Source organism: Scyliorhinus torazame, chromosome 7, assembly GCF_047496885.1.
Source record: "Scyliorhinus torazame isolate Kashiwa2021f chromosome 7, sScyTor2.1, whole genome shotgun sequence".
In the NCBI taxonomy this organism is placed as follows: domain Eukaryota; kingdom Metazoa; phylum Chordata; class Chondrichthyes; order Carcharhiniformes; family Scyliorhinidae; genus Scyliorhinus; species Scyliorhinus torazame.
This window is the reverse complement of record NC_092713.1, coordinates 242,895,387-242,912,690: the sequence shown is the minus strand read 5'-3', so window position 1 is coordinate 242,912,690 and position 17,304 is coordinate 242,895,387. Positions and strand designations below refer to the sequence as shown.

The 17,304-nt window shown below is 44.5% G+C and overlaps 1 protein-coding gene across 1 annotated transcript in view; it reads left to right on the top strand.

Moving 5' to 3' along the window:
- LOC140426923 (glutamate receptor ionotropic, delta-2-like) overlaps positions 1 to 17,304 on the top strand; it is a 758,287-nt gene that overhangs the window by 680,286 nt on the left and 60,697 nt on the right. The gene's annotated exons all lie outside the window — the stretch shown is intronic.

Sequence of the window (17,304 nt, the reverse complement as noted above, 5' to 3'; positions counted from 1 at the left end):
TTGGTTGAATTAAATAGAAAACTAAGCTATTTTCTTTGTCTGCATCCAAGTTGTTTTTGCTGAAACTTACCAAAGCAAATATATAACAAAAGACATCCCATAAAGATTTACAGGATTCCCCAGAAAAACTTGTTAAAAAAAGTACTGGAGAAATGGACGAGGTAACAAATTTGTTTTATTTAAATTTCATCCTTTGTTTTATCCTGTGGTTACCATGATGTAGATTATTCTGGATAGCTGCATACGTAGCCCTCCCTGCAAATCAGTAACTTTAAATAAATATACCAACACTAATACTGGTTGGGGAATAAATAATAACTGCCTTTCCCATTTTAAGGGAGATACAGATAGAAGGATTCGAGATTTTTCACATGAGCTATTGAATATGGAAGAAAGAGAGTGATGTTAAATTTCTGTAAACCATTCACCAGACGGAACTTGGAGTTCACCATGCAGTTCTTGGCACCTCACTGTAAAAAGAATGTGAAGCCAATGGTTTCAAAGTGGTAACAGTGAATGATTGTGCCTAAAAGAAACACAGGACAGGTTTTTCCTCTCCTCCAGACTGTGGCATATTTTGCGGCAGCGGAGGTGGCCCGCAATTTTCCAGCGGCAGGATCCTCCGCCCTCCTCACTATCAACAGGTTTTCCTGTTGTTCGCACTCTCTGCTAACAGGGAGCCCTCAGCAGGGGACCGAAAGATCCTGCCAGCGGGAACGGATGGAAAATTTCAGTCATTGGGTCTCCAAATCTATAGCCAGAAACAGATGGAGGATTATCACTAGAAGAACAAAAACTTAGAAGAGGAAAAATGTAATCGTCCAGAGGGTTGTCAATCTTTGGTATTTTCTGCTCAAAACGTGCAGATATTGAAGACTGAAATTGATCAACAATTGAGCACGAAGAGAATCAAGGAATATGGTGATAGAGTAGGAAAACTGATGGAGAATTGATCAGCAATGACTTTTGAAATGGCAGAACCATTAATAATAATGATAACAATATATTTTTACTTCGTGTAAGAGGGTCAGTAAAAATTATTCATTGGCATTTATATATTCTATAAGAAAATGGACAACTATTTTTTGCAAGAGTTGGATATAACATTTATTTTTCATCCATTGTGTATTTTCCACTGATTTACTACCTTCCAGAAAATAGAACTGCGCGCACAAGGTCCCCTTTGAATGCTAATTTGCATTTTCCAATGTAGCTTTAGCCTAGCAATGAAGCATCTTCGGTAGTATTTCACACTGAGCAGCAATTGTAGGGAGGGTAATCGATATAATGGGCTGGATTCTCCGCTGTCGAGATTCTCCGTTACGCCGGCAGCACACCCACGCCCAGGGATTCGCCCGACAGCGTGGGACTGCCCACAGTGGGAAACCCCATTGGCCGACTGGTGGGATGGAGAATCCCGCAGCCAGCGGTGGCACGCCGCATCGGACGGAGAATCCCGACCAATAAATGTTAACCTAACCTTTGCCTCTGGATCAAGGAGTTATGAATTCAAATACCACTCCAGCCTCTTGGGCAGTCCCTCAGAAGCAAGAATGACTTGCATCCACTCCAGGGAGATGGGTTCTGCGGTGGCTGAATAGTCCAATCCTGGATCCACAGATTCGCCCACAGGTTTGGCAGGTGGTGTTTGATGAGGTGGGGTGCTCTGGATTCTGTGCTCTCCTTCCGCTGTTTATGCTTGGCTGCTGTGCGCTCTACCCTACGATGCTCAAGGTGACTGGCACCTTCATAGATACTTCTTCTCCAGTTTGTATGTTCTGAGGCAAGCGATTCCCACGTGTCGATGAGGATGTTGCATTTATTTAGGGAGGCTTTCAAAGTCTCCTTGTAGCATTTCCTCTGCCCTCCTAGTAATCACTTGCTATTGTGGAGCTTGGAATGGAGCACTTCTTTCAGGAGTCTTGTGTCCAGCATGCGGGCAATGTGGTCCACCCATCGCAGCTTGTTGAGCGTGACCAGTGCCTCGATACTGGCGATATTTGGAGAGGACGCTCACGTTGGTATGCCTATCCTGCCAGTGTACTTGCAGGATTTTGCAGAGGCAATGTTGGTGATATCTCTCCAGGATTTGAGGTGTCTGCTGTACATTGTCCATGTTTCTGATACATACAAGAGGGTGGGGACCACGGCCACTCTGTCAACCTTGGGCTTGGTGTTGGATTTGAAATCTCGGTCTTCGAACACTGTGTACCTCAAGTACTTCAGCTTGACCATTAGTTGACAATCCAGCTAAATACTGAAGAATTGATGCACAGCTAGAGATGCAGTTTTTCAGGTGAAATGTTAACCTGGGGCTAAGATGGTCCTATTAATTGGACACAAATGATCTCCTGGCACTATTCTAAAGAAGGGTAGGAGAATTGTCTTTGGTAATCTGGCCAATATTTATCCCTTAGCCAACATCACTAAAACTGATTGCCTAATGATTTTCATGTTGCTGTTTGTTGGACCTTGCTCTGCGAAAATTGATCACTTTGTCTCCCGTATTACGGCAGTGACATCACTGAGTAAGAACTTACGTTGTTGTAAAGAGATTTGAAGTGTCCTGAGTTCTTCCCTCAAGACTATTCCCTTATGAGAATTCCCATGATCCTTCCTCTTTTTCACCCAGCTATCTACACTTCAAGAATAGCACCCAGGATTATTGCAGACCGCACAGTGGGGACTACTGGGTTCATGGCCTAAAATTGCATGGTTCCAATTTTATTAGACTGATCCTTTTACAAGAGTGACTGATACAATGCAGAACCTCACCACCACTTCATCCAAGATTCACCCTTGCTGACGCGAACATGCTCTTTTAAGTAGAGGACCCATTCTGACCCTAGACACTCTATTGGGCTCAAGGGGCCATGTTAAAAGAGGCAGAAAGGATTATCTGAAAAAGATGCTTGCGAGGCCAGCAGGTAATTTTTTTTTACCTCATAATTTCCAATACTCTTGTTATAGTTCAAAAATAAATTAAAACAAGTCTAATGACTTCACTAGAGAATTGATTAACATCAACTAGATGTGAACTTTACAAAACATTAACTAACAAAACCATCACCTGGCGCACACCCATTTTATTTTTCTTTCTACTGGGGTCAGTAGAGAGTGAAATAATACAAGAATGTGTGGCTAGCCACTGCTGCCTATTTCGTGTCTCAATGAAGTTGAATTTTACCCGCATTATTTCTGACTGTGGGTATGTATTCCTGCTGAAGAACAAATTACAAACACATCAGGGGAAAACTTCCATTTACTATTTATTTCAAAGTTGTATATATATTCTTCATACATACATCTCTACGGGTGGCACGGTAGCACAGTGGTTAGCAGTGTTGCTTTACAGCACCAGGGTCCCAGGTTCGATTACTGGCTTGGGTCACTGTCTGTGCAGAGTCTGCACATTCTCCCCGTTTCCTCCTGGTGCTCCGGTTTCCTTTCACAAATCCCGAAAGACGTGCTTGTTAGGTGAATGGGACATTCTGAATTCTCCCTCTGTGTACCCGTACAGGTGCCGGAGTGTGGTGACTAGCGGATTTTCACAGTAACTTCATTGTAGTGCTAATGTAAACCTACTTGTGACAATAATAAAGATTAGTCTTACTATAATTACAATTTTGGAATAATTAAAAATCAGGACATCTTCTCCATCATTACAAATGCATTCTTAGTTTTGTATATTTCTAAAAGGCTTAAATTCATCAACTTTGCATTCCAATTTCCTCCCTCTCTTACTTTCCCACTGTCCGTCTCTGATACTTCCCTTCCATTCCTTGACTTCTCTGTCTATATTTCTTGGTTAGACTGTCCACTAATATTCATTACAAGTCCTCTGAGTCCCACAGCTACTCCAACTACTGTCTTCATCGCAAAACCAGTGATGTTTTCCCTTTCGAGATCTTGATTAAGTAAGGGATGGATCAAGACCGTCAACCAATTAGGCTGCCAATCAGGATGTAGGAATAGAGACCTCTGGCATGGGCAGATGAAAAGAAATCCGTAAAAGGGTTCTGCAAATGTTCCTATATTTAAGACAGTTGAATTGCTGCTTTCAAACCATGGGTATTTTTCTTGGTAAACTCTTCCTGTCTTTTTCAAACCTTGTTCTCTGGGGAACACCCAGGTGCATCCTCTACAATGGAAGCTTATAACAATCATTGTGTGTGGAACATCACTATCGTCTCTGTCTATGTATTTACTTGACTTGGGTTACTACCCATATACCTCTTCCTGCTACCTTCAGTAGCTCTTCTAGACTTTCCTCATCCAATACTACTTTGATTAAGTTAGCAACTCACCATTATTTACAAGGCCACTAATCTTCATAAAGTTTTCTTGACTCATTGTCATTTTCTGACTTGCTCTCGCTGTTTCCGAAGGCTGTGTACTCCTCTGGGCTGCCGACCTTCAACAAAGTTACAAAACTTCTGAAAGTCAGGATTTTAATTCGTCAGTAAATATTTTAATTGGCCTGTTAAAAGGTGCAGGCAAAGCTTATGTCAGTGGTGTTTGACGGCCATTTTCTTACCATCCTTCCTTTGTTCTATCAAGCTTTGGAAAATCTGGCCCAAAAAAGCTTGTTTTACTGGGTGATGCTCACAGTGAAATGTTCTTGGTGGGAAATCATGTTAAACTGCATAAAGCAATTTGCTTTCACTTAATACAACAGTTTTATTTTAGTGTATAAACTAAACTGTTCCAATATTTGCAAATATCTACATAATTGTATTCCAGTTGTAAAGGAAATTAGCTAAGTGAGGTCGTGGCTGGCAAATAAAACTTTCAGAGAAAACATTAAGTCCATTTTACATAGGAAGCAAGGGACATCTCTATTGTTCTATTATTCTATTAAATGACTTCAGCCTAATCACATCCCATTTGTTAGGTTTTCAGTTTTCCTCTACTCTAAGCTGATTTATAAGCCTTTTTCGAAATCAACAACATAGGAACAGGAGTAGAATATTTAGCCTTCGGTCCTGTTCCACTATTCAGTGTGATCATGTCTGATCTGAGATCTAACGCTGATGTTATTGCTGAGCAAGCCAGACCTCAGAGTGAAGTCTGTTTCACTGATCATAAACCTTTTTTTATTGTGAAAACGAGGAAGAGCTACTGACCTCAAAAGTGTAGCACTCCAGTAACCCCAATAGAATTTTAAAAGAGATTTATTAAAAAGAAAAACAAAATTTTGGCACACAAGATAAAAGTTGCACAGTTGAAACAGTCTTACAGAACAACCATTCAAATAATGTGCTCAGTCAAAAGTACACAATTAAAGTAGATTTTTGGCAATAGCCCCCTTCAGATTTTTAAACATAGAAATCCAGTAGATATTACCCAAATCAAAGAACTGTTGCCACTTTATTAAAGGTACACTTCACAACATCTCAGAAACTTCCCCTCTGGTTTGGAATTCTAAAAGGAGGTTCATTAACAAGCATTTCTCAAAAACAAAGATGCTCCTGACTTAAAACTGAGTGGCTGCCTCCAAATCCAAACTTTTGCAGCTTCTCTGCATCCCACACAAAGGGTGGAATTTTTCCATTTTGAGCCTAAGTGCAGTGGCAGGTTGACCTGATGGCATCTATCACACTGACCAGAATGGTGGGATCCCGCTTAACCTAATTAATTATGCACAAGCAAGTTCCCCTCTGACTCTCCTGGTGCGTCCAGCTGATTCATCCACCTGCCCTCAGCTGACAGGTTTGAACGTACCATCTCCTTTTTAAATGCCAGTCATTTCACTTCCTCCAGCCCACCTGACTTCAACAGACCATGCAAGATGTCAGCAACCCAGAGGTAAAAGGCTAGCAGCCGCAAGAAGAAGTCAGTTCCTTGATTCAACCACCTTCCAGCCCGAGTCCATTGCCTGTGAGGTACCCATGCCTCATTTGGACCTCGGCACACCACTTCTGGAGTCTTCATCCGTCATTACGATAAACAAGTGGTATCCCTTTGACCCCATTGTTTTTGAGCTTTTAATGCAGTTTTGTTGGGTTCCAGTTTCCCTCCTTCAGTCAGCATTCCATTGTTCATCTTTTTCATCCATCAGCTTCCCTTCTGCCTGGCATTGTGAGCCATCACCCTACCCCCTACCCCCTCCTCAACCCTCCTACCGCATTGGCTCTCTTGTCTTCATCAGACCACCACATCCCTCACCTCACACTCCGCCCCAGGTTGAACTTCACACCTTTGTTGTAGTGGCTGCATGAGCCCCACAGCACAGTGGGGCTCATGCAGACACTACAAATAGACACCGGTGTGTAGCACCAGGTGGAAAGGAGACCCCTGTGCTCCTAACCCCATACTCAGTACTGAACTGAGACAGTGACCCAGGAGGGTCCATGGGTCCAGCAGCATGGTGCTGTCCAAGAAGACCAGTTCAACATGGAGGGCGTGAACTGGTCTGCCCCGAAAGAGTGGTGTATAGCCCATGAGAAGCAGTGCAGCACTATGGAGGAAATCGTGGCACGCACCTCTAAGTCACTTGCCAGCTGAGGATGGTCTTGTGTATGCCACACTTTAGCAGTCGGGTTTGGCGCAGATGTGATCGTCCACTCGCATGCTGTAAGATTGGAAGGCCTGATGAGAGATCGACAGGCAGCTGTTTTAATAAGTATTTATGGGTTGCAAATTAATACAAATGGAGTTTTCACAAATTGCCAGTGGGAAGAGCAACCTGCCATTAACCTGCCATTGGGAGAATTGGAACGTAACTTTATGTCGGCTGGTTTCTGACTTTTTGGTTCTCGCTAGATTTTCAGTGCCTACCCGCCACCAAACCTGCCATGGATGGGTTAGGAGAATTTCAACCAAAGGAACTAGTCTTCAGGGCTTTCACCACAACAGCCACTCAACTCAGTTATATATCTCTTTCCTTAAATATCTTTTTCCCTTTTATGTCAGATTTTGTAGTCCTTAAACACCTATTTACTGATGTAAGATTCAGATGTTCCTTATCACTTCCTAACTCCCTTTTGAAATTCAATAGCTGAAAAAACAATTTTCCCACTTATCTCACAATGCAAATTTCAGATCCAACCTATTTACTTGTAATTCAAATACACCATAACCTCTCATCACAAATGTACAGAAATAACACCTTTAAGCTTTCATCTCTTTAACTTCACAGATAACCTGCTCTAGTTATTTACCTCTATTTAATTAACCCAATGTCTCCTGCACATGCGCGCAACAGAGTTTTCTTTAACTGCACAGAAAACATATTCTCAAAAATAGAAAAATATACATCTTTCATCACCATACCTGCTTTTTCTCTATATCCCTTAAAATCTTTGGTGAATTAAAAAATCTATCAATCTTAATTTTAAATACTGTTTCAGGAAGAGAGTTTTAGCACCCATTGTGTGCATATGTGTTTCTTAATTTCACTACTAAATATTTTACTTCTTTGGCCGGGATTCTCCCCTACCCGGCGGGGCGGGGGAATCCGGTGTAATGGAGTGGCGGGACCCACTCCGGCGTCGGGCCGCCCAAATGGTGCAGAAGTCTCCGCACCTTTAGGGGCCAAGCCCTCACCTTGAGGGGCTAGGCCCGTGCCGGAGTGATTTCCACCCCGTCGGCTGGCGGCAAAGGCGTTTGGCGCCACGCCAGCCGGCGCCGAAAGGACTTCGCTGGGCGACGCATGCGCGGGAGCATCAGCAGACGCTCATGGCATCCCCACGCATGCGCAGTGGAGGGGGTCTCTTCCGCCTCCGCCATTGTGGAGACCTTGGCGAAGGCGGAAGAAAAAGAGTGCCCCCACGGCACAGGCCCGCCCGCCAATCGGTGGGCCCCGATCGCGGGCCATGCCACCGTGGGGGCACCCCCCCGGGGCCAGATCGCCCCGCGCCCCCCCCAGGACCCCGGAGCTTGCCTGCGCCCCCTTGTCCCGCCGGTAAGGTAGGTGGTTTAATCCACGCCGGCTGGCGAGGGTTGACAGCGGTGGGACTTCGGCCCACCGCGGGCCGGAGAATCGCCGGGGGTGGGCACGCCGACCGGCGCGATTCCCGCCGACTGGCGCGGCGCGGTTCCTGCCCCTGCCGAATCTCTGGTGGCAGAGAATTCGGGACACGGCGGGGGCAGGATTCACGCCATCCCCCGGCGATTCTCCGACCCGGTGGGGGGGGTCGGAGAATCGCGCCCCTAATCTTTATATGATCCCTCTAGTTTTGTACTGTACCACTAGAAAATAAATCTCCCTATCTACCATATCTCTTCCCCTTAGTGTCCTGAAATTCTGATGAAATCATCGCTTAAGCTGAAAGTCAGGGAACACTTTGGTTTGCGTAATCTTTCCTTGTAATTTAACCCTTCGAGTCTATTTGTCATTTTGGTAATTTATGCCGCACTGACTCCAAGGCCAAAATTTCCTTCCTAATGCGTCTCTTTTACAAATATGAGGTTTATAGTGTTTGGGTTTTGAAATGTAATCAGTCTAATAAAGGCCTCTCACTGTGAAGACACTGATTAAACTCTGCTGTCTTTTAACATAAGACATGGTGTCAGGGTGAACAGATGTGTGTGTGAATGTTGCAGAGAAGGCACAACTGAGAAAGGCACACAGAAATGTATGAATCTTCAAAAAAGCTGCTAAAAAAAGGACTAAGAAAAGAGAGGCTCAGTGGCACGGTTGTTAGCACTGCTGCCTCACAGAGCCCGGAACCCAGGTTCGATTCTGACCTTGGGTGACTGTCTGTGTAGAGTTTGCACATTCTCCCGTGTCTGCATGGGTTTCCTGTGGGTGCTCCGGTTTCTTCCCACAGTCCAAATATGTGTAGGTTAGGTGGATTGGCCACTCTAAATTGCCCCTTAGGCTAGGCGGGATTACAGAGATAGGATAGGTGATTGGCCGAGTTGGGGTGCTCTTTCAGACAGCTGATACAGATTCAATGGGCTGAATGGTCTGCTTCTGCACTGTTGTGATTCTGTGAAAAGTGAATACATACTGAAAGACTGCAAGTAAATTTTGGGTAATGAACAGGGCAAATGTTTTAAACCTTCAAACCAAGATCCAGTATAAATGAAAGGCAATACATAGCAGGATTGGCACTTTTTCTACTTGCTGTGAAAAAAATATGAGCTATCAAGAGAGTTACATAATAAAGCAGAACCAATGAGAGGAGCCACACTTCTAACACTGCTGGGGAATAACCGCGAGGAAGTGTATTCTGCTTTAAATCTAACTGATAAACAAAGAAAACTGACGGCAGAGAATGTGAAAGCCTTGAATGAACAAGTTGAACACTGAGTGAACGTTACATATGAATGCTATGTATACAACATTAAAGTTCAAGGTGAAGATGAGACCATTGGATAGTATGTGACTGCTGTATTACAGCTTGCAGTCTTTCAGTATGTATTCGGACAGCTAAGAGATGATCTGATTAAATATCAAATAGTCTTAGGTGTATGAGACATCACAGTGAAAGAAAGTTGACTGAAGGAGAAATGTGCACTCTGGAAAGTGATAAATGTGTATAGAAATGCAGAGCGTGTGAAACATAAGTTAGAGCACGTGCATGGCAGAGCAGACTAGGGGATATATTCTGCTGAGAGACTTTCCAGGCTGAAAGAGCAGAGAAATTGTGGACAAAGGGCAGGATTCAAATCCTGTGGAGGATATTGCACAAAGAAAAACAAGGATTTCCAAGCATGGGGAAGCAGTGCTTTAACTTAAAGCAGCCAAGTTATTTCGCATACCAGTGCTTGGCGAGTAGAAAATCAAAGCAAGCCAATACAGATGGCCACTGGTGTGATATCAACATAAGAGTCTGATGAAGAGCTACACACAATTCAACAGGTTGCCTCCGGCAAGTCAATTGGGCAATAAATGGTTTGTTACTTTACCCTCCTTCTACAGTCATCATTGTATCAAGCGAACAAGAAGTGTTCGGCAGACAACGGTGCTTCATGGAACATCATGACCTTCACAGAGCTGTGCAAAGTGGCACAACATGGCGATCTGCAAATGAAACCCCCGAGTTAGGTTAAAGCTATATGATGGCACTATACATCGACAAATTTGTCTGACAGCCCAATGCAATGGCAAGAAACAAACCTCAGAATTCCAGATCATAGATGGGACACAATGGTCACTCAGCTCTGATGCAATTCTAAAGTTTGGACAGGTAACCCTGAATGTGCCAAGTGAGGTTTACAACATGTAAACGTATCTTTAGGCAGCATGGTGGCGCAGTGGGTTAGCCCTGCTGCCTCACGGCGCCGAGGTCCCAGATTCAACCCCGGCTCTGGGTCACTGTCAGTGTAGAGTTTGCACATTCTCCCCGTGTTTGCATGGGTTTCGCCCCCACAAGCCAAAGATGTGCAAGATAGGTGGATTGGTCACACTAAATTGCCCCTTAATTGGAAAAAATGAATTGGGTACTCAAAATTATTATTTTTTAAATGTAAATGTATCTTTGCACTTACTCATCTGGAACCTTTTTGATGGTCAGTGGTTTGCGGCTGCGAAATGTTTGTTAACCTCAAAGATTGGGATGTCATCTCAAAGTAGATGGCTCCAGAAGACTATCAACAAAGACAACATGAGATAGTCAGTGATCATCCTGGAGTGGAAGCCCAAGTGTTAGCCGATAGATGTGGAGATGCAATGGTGGACGCCATAGCTGGCCATGATCAGAATTTAACATAACTGCTAAGAGAGATCTCACCAGATTTATCTGAAACTGACCAAGAAAAACTTGCAATAAAGACTCCTGAGGTCAAGGACACGGGTCATATACTGACGGCAAAAGATCTTCATCCAGATCGTGACAAGGTGAGAGCTGTAGTAGCATGTAGTTACCAACAGATGCGAAAGCAGTGCAACAAGTTGTTGGATTTGTGAACTATTCAGCAAACTCTGCCGAATTTGTTGTTGGACTATGAACCATTATGCAAGCTCGCTGTCAAAGGGATGCAGTGTTATTGCGGAACAGAATAAGAAGCAGGGTTCAGTAAAATCAAACAACTAGTACCAACAATGTCAGTATTGGAGTACCATGATGTCAATGATGAAGTCTCCTTGTAGTGTGGTGCCAGCAAGATAGGCCTTCGAGCAACCCTAATGCAGCAAGGACAAACAGTTGCATTTGCATCCAGGGCATTAACGCAAACAGAATGCCATGCATAGATTGAGAAAGAATGCCCAGCTATTGTTTTTCCTTAAAGCATTTTCATCAATACCTCCTGGGGAGAGACAATGTAACAGTGGAGTCTGACCACAAACCTCTTCAAATCAGCTTTCTCAAACTGTTGCTATCTGCTCCAAGACATCTGCAAAGAAGGTTACTTCATTGACAAAGATATCATCTGGACGTGACATATAAGCAAGGAAAACAAATATACATCACAGGCATGCTGTCAAAAGCAGCGCCCCCCCCATGAAGAAAGTTGTGGATGCTGCAACAAAATGTGAAATCTTCCAGATTAAATGTGAAGCAGTAACTCAACATGATCTGGAAGTCATAAGCATAGCTTTCGACCAGCGGCGAGAAGCCACTGGCCGTCGATTCTAAAAGGATAAAATGCACATTACCTGCGCTCAGATATCATGTCCAACCTTCATCTCGGTGCAGAAGCCTCAGGCCTCCAGGACCCTTGGCTGCACAGTCATGTACAGGTCATATTCCGGGGACAGGGCGGGGGAGTGGGCCTAGGTAGGGTGCTCTTTCAGAGGGTCAATACAGACTTGATGGGCTGAATGGCCTCCTTCTGCACAATAGGAATTCTGTGGTTCTATTCCATGGTTCTAGGAAACTCATGCAGATACGGGGAGAATGTGCAAACACCACACAGTCACCTAAGATCTGAATTGAACACCAGTTCCTGGTATTGTGAGGCAGCAGTGCTAACCACTATGCCACCATGTTACCGGTATTATTATGTTTCTGCCTTGTTTATTTCAATTATCTTATTCATTTCTAATTATTTCATAATTAAATATTGTGTTTTGATATTTAACTGAGACATTTGTAGAAGCTTGAAAAGTTCAATGTAAACATTTATTCACAAAAGTAATTTTATAAGTTTTATACAAAACTTTGAAACCAGTTAACATTTAACTTAGCGTTTAACTTTATCAGCTGAACAATGACATTAAACTACCTCAACTTTTACAAATTTCTTGCAATAAAATATATTTTCTCCCTTAAACACAACAGTTCTGCCTATTTGTAAAGAGGAGGTGGGAAAGTGAGGGTGGGGGGAAGGAGGGGGAAAGGGAAGAGGGGAGGGAGGAGAGGATTTTGACATATCAGTTGTTAATGTAACAAGCTCAAAGTCCTCAAGCTCAAAGCAGCAGCCGCTGAAGTGGACTATCCTGGCACACTTCTCCTCTGACATAATTTGGGGATGTCCTTCATCAGGACACTCTTCGGAGTGGGTAATTGATTCACTGCCATACCTGTCCAGATAGATACTTCACATTAGCTGACAGGAGGTTTGTATATGTCTACTAAGGCATTAAACTTTGATAAAGCATTTGAAGTAATCACTGAGGCTTGCAATGATGAACAGTACATCAGGGAGACTCTTAACAAAACAGCTGGAAATACATTGCAAAATCCAAATGTACTTTAGTTCTGAATCGGCTGGGAGGACAGGCGTGCTAACTTTAGTGTCCTTGAAGGAGTCAATAGCACCAGTATTGAGGCTACGATCATCTGAAACCAATTCCGCTGGGCCACCCATATGCTTAGGTGTCAGAGTCCCGACTACCAAATCAAATCTTCTTCACCAGCTCAAGGAAGGATCCCAAACAAAACGGTGACACAGGAAGCTCTTCAAAGAAACCTTGAAGACTTACCTCAAGAAATGGAACATAGACGTCAATGCCTGGGAGACCTTTGCTCAGAAGAGACCTACTTGGAAGAACCTCCTGATGAAGGGTCACAATTCTTCAAGAACGCCCGATGGCAAGAGGAGGCCCAGAAAAGGAGACTGAGAAAGCAATACCCACAACGTAAATCACCTTCTGTAAACTCCGGTCAAGTGAGTGATTGAAGATGCGTCTAGGTTTGGAAGCAACAGCCACGCAAGAACCCACAGAACCCGTGACCAGTAACACAGAGTATCTTAGGCGGACAATCATACTTGGTAGCGAGTGATCACCGCATTATATCTATTAAAGTTCCTTTAATGGAATTAACACCCTCATGACAAACCAAAGTTTAAAAAAAAAAAAAAATTTCACCTCCTCTGACTCCAAACTCAGTTTAGTAAAGTAAAGTACCTATTTAATGGGATTAACAGCCTCATGACAAATCAAAGTTTTAAAAAGATAAATATATATCTTCCTTTTATTTTGTTTGCATTTTAAACATATTTATAAATGCTAAACACTAATAATATCAACCATTAACCTACCAAAAAAAGTCTGCTGCCTCTGCTAGACCGAAAAATAAAAGTTCAAATAAAAAGGTGTAAAAACTCACCTAACATTGGAGCAAGTGACCCAAATTAGCGCTGTCCTGCATTTTTCATTCAGCAACTCCAGCGCAGATCAGGGCTTCAAGCAGAGAAAACAAAATGGCCGGGTGTTTAAACGGCGTGCACTTCTGGCACACATGCTCATACGGCTGCACTTCCGGGTCACCACGTCGTGCATGTGCGGTGGACCAGCGACTTAAGTCGCAAACTAGGAAAGAAGTTACGGGCCATTGAATCTGACAGACAGGTGCCTTGCTCAAATCAAGCGAACAACTTAATGCAACGTAACTCTACAAGCACTACAGGAAGTAGTGAGAAAGAATGTCCTGAGAGCATTAAAGGCACACCTATGCTCACAAGAGCATGTTGAGAATGCCGAGATGAATTGACAACCCAAGATGGCATCTTATCCCGAAGGAGATGAGAGGAGAGATGCTGAAGTGTATCCATACAAGCATTCAAGGAATTAAATTAACTGTGAAAGGCAAGAGTAGTGAAGTTATCTACTGACCAAATATAAGCATTGGCCAGTGCAGTGCTTATACCAACATTAGGCTAAACAAGCTAGAGAGCCATTGATGTTGCGTGCCATCCCGAAATACCATGGATGAAGACCCCTTACCTGCAACAGGAACTGATTATCTTGTCATTGTAGACTGTTATTCTGGCTACTGCGAGTTTGGACAGCTGACTTCAATGGCAAGAAGAGAAATATTAGAATGCCTGAAAACACATTTCAGTTGACAGTGCTGAGTGACTATTGCCCTCAGTTCAAAAGTGAAGAATTCAACTACTACACATCACCTCTGCACTATCCCTGGTCGAATGGAAAGACTGAGATGTCAGTGAAGATCGACACAGGAATTGTCATGAAATCAAGCAAATCTAGCACAGGCACATACAAGGTAACCTCAAGTGGATAGACACACCAATGAAGGCATAAAAAGTAGTCCTGTCTAAAGACTAATGTCACAACACACTTAAACTACTCCTCCAATAGCAAAAAAAGCAACTGAAACCAGAAGTAGTAACAAGCATGGATGAAAAGATCAAGATGAAACAGCAGAAAACCAAATTGCATTTTGACAGGGTTGCCAAACCGTTACTAGAGCTGGCAATTGGAGAGTCAGACAGGATACAAACCCTTCAAAGCTCTCTCTAGGAATCAGCCCTGATGGAAACTTGGGACATATGTACAGAAAATCCCACCTCGATTATATACATTGGAAGTAGACAACCAAACATAATGGCGCAACCGCAGGCGTATATGCGCAACTAACCAAGTTGCTCCTTCACAAAATGATGCTGTTCCTGTCGTGTTGGGTGTTCCGATACACAAACGAACCAACACGGTTGTAGATGGTACATCTCTGTTTTATTATTCTGTACAATAATAACTATTAACTTCTGGCTGTGGTTCGTACTTCACCAGCTAACCTGTGGACCCAGTCCTAGCACTATCTTAGTGAGGCACTCAGCACATGGTGTATGTCTGAGTGGCACGCTGTGAGCTCTGTGCTCTGAGCTATCTCCTGGTAGAATGAGCGGGAACTGTGGTGTTCCCTGTTTAATAGTGCGTGTGCTCTCACTGGTGATTGGCTGTGATGTTTTGTGTGTGTTGGTTGGTCCATCTACCTGTCCATCAGTGTGTGTGTGTGATTGCACCATGATATGTTAATATGGATATGATGACATCCCCCCCTTTTCACAAGGATATGTGCCTACATGGTAATAAATATTGGTGTGTACTGAGTGCATCTGAGTATGTGTGTGCAATATTTACAACATGTACATGAGGCTAAACTATATACATAGGAAGGTGCCAGGTGCAACAGAGCAACGAGGTTGTACCACAAACAAAACATGTGCAATCATCAAATATCGAAAGAGAACTCCTGGAACGACAAGAAAGAAACACGTTAACATTATTACACAACAAATCAGTGAGTCCAATGTGCAAACAGGCTCATAAGTCCAGTCTATTAGGTGGGCGACGAATTCGGGTTGACCGTTAGGGTGGCACACCATTCATCGCCCGGATTAATGCTGTGCACTGGCATCGGCTGGTGGGTCCTACTTGGGGACATCCGGTTCCTGTCTATTACCGCAACGCGCAAGGGTACCTGGTCGTCGGTAGGGCACGTCGTCAGGGTAAGACTCGGCGTAGGAGGCTGAATGGCCCGCACGTCCCTGCGAGGCTGGCGGAATTGCGGAGAGTTGGCAGGTTGAGCTGCTCGACAGCAGGCAGCGTAGTGGCCCATCCTGCCACAGCGGAGGCATTGTCCCGTTTTGGCTGGACATCGCCGCTTTAAGTGTGCGGATCCACAGTTGCCGCACGTCGTGACGTCATGGCGTTCATTGCGCCACCGCGTAGCGCGGTGCGGTCCTGCAAAGAGCGCGCCTGCGCAACACGTCCCTCTGCGTCAACGTCCCCTCTTTTGGCGTGTACAAACACAGGAGGCCTCAGTAAGCGCACGAAATGGCCGCCCTCGTCCGGGCCACGGGCCGGGAGGATCTCGATCGACTGGACCCGCTTGGCCTCGTAGGACCTCTGCCGTGCCGATTCGGCTGCCTGGAATTGGGAGTACCGGCTGGTCGCGCTTTCGTGGAGGACGCTGGTTTCGACGGAGGTGGCTAGGGTGAGGCGCTTTATTTTGAGGAGCTGCTGGCGTACAGTGCCCGAGGTGACCCCAAAAACTCTCTGATCCCGAATCATGGAGTCGGAGGTGGCCTCATAGCCGCAGGACTGCGCGAGGATATGGAGGTGTGTCAAATACGATTGAAAAGGCTCATCCTTACCCTGCAGGCGCTGCTGGAAGAGGTACCTCTCAAAGCTCTCATTAACTTCCACGCTGAAGTGTTCCTCAAATTTTAGAAGGACCGCCTTGTACTTCGTCTTGTCCTCACCTTCCCCGAATGCCAGGGAGTTGTAGATGTGGATGGCGTGTTGCCCCGCCGTGGAGAGGAGGAGGGCGATCTTCCTGGTGTCCGATGCATTCTCCCTGTCTGTGGCTTCTAGGAAGAGCTGGAAGTGCTGTTTAAACAGGTTCCAGTTAATGCCGAGATTTCCAGTTGATTTGGAGCGGCTGCGGCGGGCTGATGGTGTCCATGGCGCAGGATGGCGGATTTCTGAAGAGGTGCAGGTAGGTCAGGTCTCACAGTCGCTGGCGAGTTTCCAGGCCTGGTATCATGTCGTGTTGGGTGTTCCGATATACAAACGAACCAACACGGTTGTAGATGGGACAACTCTGTTTTATTATTCTGTACAATAATAACTATTAACTTCTGGCTGTGGTTCGTACTTTACCAGCTAACCTGTGGACCCAGCCCTAGCACTATCTTAGTAAGGCACTCAGCACATGGTGTATGTCTGAGTGGCACGCTGTGAGCTCTGAGCTATCTCCTGATAGAAAGAGCGGGAACTGTGGTGTCCCCTGTTGGAAAGTGCGTGTGCTCTCAATGGTGATTGGCTGTGATGTTGTGTGTGTGTTGGTTGGTCCATCTACCTGTCCATCAGTGTGTGTGTGTGATTGCACCATGATATGTTAATATGGATATCATGAAAGTTCCTTCACAGCAATTCAGGAAGAAGGGATCTCACCAGCTATACTAAGTATGAAATTACCATCAACCCCAGATATCCATATGTCCTCAGCAACTGCAATGGAACAAAAACAGTTACCATGACAACAGGTGTCATGGGAACGGCAGTCCCCAGACAAAGATCACCACCCAGACGAACAATCAATGTCAACGCAAAAGACCTGTACAATTTAAAAACTATTTTATGTAATCAATACAGGTGCAGTGACTGACTAGTAGAACTAAAGGTTGTCAATGCATGAGAATAGCTGGAGTGGACTG